The sequence below is a fragment of the Pezoporus occidentalis genome, unplaced genomic scaffold (assembly GCF_034315485.1).
Source record: "Pezoporus occidentalis ecotype Australia unplaced genomic scaffold, CSIRO_AGI_Poc_V1 ctg300, whole genome shotgun sequence".
NCBI classification, from domain to species: domain Eukaryota; kingdom Metazoa; phylum Chordata; class Aves; order Psittaciformes; family Psittacidae; genus Pezoporus; species Pezoporus occidentalis.
In genome coordinates this window covers 48346-52428 of record NW_026914942.1, presented here as the reverse complement: position 1 = coordinate 52428, position 4083 = coordinate 48346, and the positions used below count along the sequence as shown (strand labels likewise).

General features: G+C 44.6%; 1 long non-coding RNA gene across 1 annotated transcript; it reads right to left on the bottom strand.

Annotated features, from left to right (window-relative positions):
• Nucleotides 1–2138: 2138 nt before the first annotated feature.
• Nucleotides 2139–3883, bottom strand: LOC134168131 (uncharacterized). The gene is made up of 2 exons (XR_009966445.1): nucleotides 2326–3883; nucleotides 2139–2268 (listed from the first exon to the last, which is right to left on the bottom strand). It is a non-coding gene; the product is annotated as an uncharacterized LOC134168131 (long non-coding RNA).
• Between the last annotated feature and the right edge of the window lie 200 nt (nucleotides 3884–4083).

Here is a 4083-nt window from a genome sequence, read left to right as displayed (position 1 = left end):
AGTTACTTTGTTGACAGCTCGTAAGTCCTGCACTATCTGGTATGTCCCATCAGGTTTACGGACCGGTAAAATAGGGGTGTTGAAATCAGACAGGCACTCCTTTAATAGTCACAGCTGCAAGAAGTTTTCAATTATTGGGCCGATTCCTTCCCTGTCTTCCTTTTTCAAAGGGTATTGTTTGACTCTGACTGACTGTTTTCCTTCCTTGAGCTTGAGCTGTATCGGGGGTGCATTTTTGGCTTTTCCAGGTATATCTGTAGCCCATACTCCTGGAAATACTTGGTCTAATACATCCTCTCTAATCTTTTCCCCTGTTTGATGTGTAATTAGAATTAAACTTAACGCTTCTATGTATTGTTGGTCATTTACCTTTACGGTGATCTCGCCTTCATTGAAGGTGATGACTGCCCCCAGCTGTTCTAATAAGTCGCTCCCCAAGAGAGCCTTTGGGGAGTTGGGCATATATACAAATTTGTGACTGCCCCATTGTTTTCCTAGTTGGTATTTTAATGGTTTGCAAAAATACACCTTTTCACTTTGGCCAGTTGCTCCTTTTACAGTAATATATTCATTCCCTAAGGGTATCAGGGCTTTATTTAAAACCGAATACGTTGTGCCCATGTCGACCAAAAATTCGACCTCCTTTTCTTTATCCCCTAGCTTCATTATAACCAGTGGATCTGCTAGGGAAGATTCCCCCAGTTCTCGTCAGTCTTCTTTCACATGTGTGATCACCCTCCCCTGTCTGATTTTGTTTGTATGGCCGTTTGTTTTATTTTCCGGACATTCACTCTTCCAGTGTCCAAATTTCTTGCACAATGCACGCTGATCTTTACCTAGTTGGGGCCCTTGTCTTTGTTCCCTTCTTCCCCCTTCTTCCACTACTGCCACTAATCTCCGCAGTCCTTGTTTGTAACTTTCCTCCCGATTACTAAATGCTCGCCATGCTTCATCCAAGAGGACTTCTAAATTTCTTCCCTCCGTTGGTCACAATTTTTGAAGTTTTTTCCTAATATCCCCCATGGATTGTCCCAAAAAGAGAGACACTAATTATTCCCACCTCTGAGCCCTGATCTAGTGGTGTATTACGGCGCATTGCTTCCCTCAATCGATCTAGGAATTCAGATGGCGATTCTAAGGGGCCCTGCTTTACCCCTTACAAGACTGACCAATTTATAGTTTTTGGGATGGTCCTTTCTACCCCTTTAATAATCCATTCTTGGTACGCCTGCAATCTTTCTCGCTCTGCTGATCAATTTGGGTCCCACTTCGGGTCTTGAAGCGGAAAAATCTCCTTTACATCTTGCTGTTTTACTCGATAGTAGACCTCAGCTAGATTCGCTGCTGGTTTTAATATTAATTGTTTCTCTGTTTCTGCCATTGCTTCTAGCAGCAACTGTATGCCATTCCAATCTGGATTATGTTGTTTCACTAGGAATTGCAAATGTTTTGTAATGCCTACAAGGTCATTACAGTAATCCTTTGCAACCTTTTTCCATGTTTCCAGATCCAGGGTAGAAAAGGGTACTTTTATTAGCATCGTAGTTCCTTCAGGTCCTATTGCCTCTCTAAGAGGTGCCTGCAAGACAGGCTTCTGCTGGGTTCACGAGGAGACCGGACCCCCTGGAGGAGTAACGGCATTGTCCGAATCCATATTCTCCTGTCTTTTGGGTGGGGGTCTGAATATATCTATTAATTCCTGATCTGTATCTTGGTGAATTTTATCATGTTTAGTGCACCTTTGACCAATATTGCATGATGAACAACATCACTTGGGCTTGTTTCAATTTTCTGTCCTATCCCTTTCCAGGGCCAACACCAAGGGATCCTGGGGCGGCACCATTCCACAGGCTCTCTGCCATTCCAGGTGGTTTTGGAGAGTGAAGAACATATCTGCATATGATACTTCACCCCGCTTCCCTTCCCTTCTTAAAAATAACATTAGTTGTAACATAGTATAATCCAATGTCCCATTAAGTGGCCACTTTGCCCCGTCTTCTAATTAATAGAGAGTATTACAGTACTTAATCAGGGTTCTCTTATCTTCCATGCCCCCGGGTCCTGTAATTTCTTCCACTGTACCAAAATACACTCTAAGGGGCTCTTTCTTAATATTTCTTTACTTTGGTTTATTCCCATTTTACTTTCTCCTTTGTAACCACGTCTCCTCAAATTTTCTTTGATACTTTTTACAAACCCTGTCTCAGTTTTCCTTTTTAACTTCCCAGAAGTCCTTCATGATTTTGTGGCTTTTCTCCACAAAGTAATCTTTTTATTTCTGGTCCCAGAGAATAACCGATTGGGTAACTATAATTTCCCACCCACCAGTGTTTCGTAAGACACCCCAAGCAGTATCTGCCCCACTGATACCCTGAGTGGCTATAAAAGTGGAATCTACACCAAAAGCACTGCCACAATCTCCATGTGAAATGCCACCCGTCACATACAGTTACACTCCACAGGGCACATACTCCCACAATATCCACGTGAAATGCCACCCGGCATATACAGTTACACTCCCACAAGGCACATAGGGAATTCCCTTGCCCTTGTATTTTGTAAAGCTATCCACTGTGGGAGGGGTAGCCGGACCTTCCCCCACTTTCTAAGCTCCTTAATGATTATACACAGATAAGACACAGGGCAGAAAAACATAAACGCTTTGTCCATCACCAGCCACTCCCCTCGCGGAGACACGGAACTGCAGATTCGGACTCCACACTCGCTTCGTAGCTATGCTACGTCTCAGTCACACAGAAACACAAGCACACACGGGATCCCACACACTCACACTATGGTTCCGCTTACCCTTCTCCTGCTTCTTATGGTAGCAGGTCCGTCGTGGTTCCCAGAATTTGAGATGCAGTGGAGACCTGGTGGGTTCACCTACCCTTCACCTGCTTCCCTTAGCAGGTCCGTCCTGGCTCCCAAAACTTGGGGTGCAGCGAAAACCCAGACTCGGCCGATCCACCTTCAGGATCACTCGCAGCCACTCTATCGGTGGACAAGCCCCCTGCTTGCAAGCCCTACCTGCCAAGGAGAACTTTGCTGTGCCAGATGTCTCTGTGTACCTTACCAGCAGCCCCAGGCCATGCGTACACCTTACAGGCCCCTAAATTGCCTAAATTCCAAGCATACTGTTTCTCCGCAGCCAGCACAGGTTGTTGTCTGTCCCTGCAGTGAGCTGATGAGAAGTGGAGCTCCTCCAGGCAAGTGACCTAGGGCACCTAAGATGTCCGCCCCTCAGCTGATCCTGCAGCCGAACAGAGACCTCCTGGCTGGCTCACTAAATTGATACGTGGATTGACCCCACAACTCGTTAAAGTTGTAAAGTAGGTATGCTTTTATTCAGCGCTGAGGTGCATGGGGATAGCTTCTCCAAAGTATGCACACCCAGGGTCATTTTTCCCTCTATATTTATTGTCTTAAGGTATACATATGCATTAGATTACTCGATATGCCTATACATATTTAGTATCTATCCCCACTTCGTATTATAATGAGCTAGAAGGTCCTTTGCGCCTGCGCAGTGCCCCCCTCTGGTCATGGGCAGGGGTCTCAAGATGAAGTAAATGAGTCTTCCTCCTGTGGGTAGGGGTCTTCAAGATGAAGTAAATGAGTCTTCCTCTTCATAAACTTTTCACCTTTTAGTCTTCACATATGGCCTTAGGGTTTGGTCAGTGTCCCAGCCATAAACCATCTGCTTCTCCCCCTTATCAGTAGAATCAGGCATCTGCTTTTCCTTATCAATAGAACCAGGTGTCTGCTTTTCCTTATCAATGGTTAGTGCCTTTGTTCTGCTTAGTAGGCATGATAGGTATTTACAGCAGACAATACTTTTGTTTAAGCAAGCGAATTCCTCTAACCCTCTTGTACATTGGTTAACCCTGTATCAATATCACAACAGTGTAAAAACAGCTGTAAGAGATGTAGAGGTCTTGGGTGGGAGGAGGGAAAGTATTGATGCTACTGTCAGCACTGCAGAAATTACCCATCATAACAACTTCTCACTGATAGAGGTTTTCAAAAGTAATAGGTGTCATTTGTTAAAGAAATAGCATTGAAATCTTAGTCTATATTCTT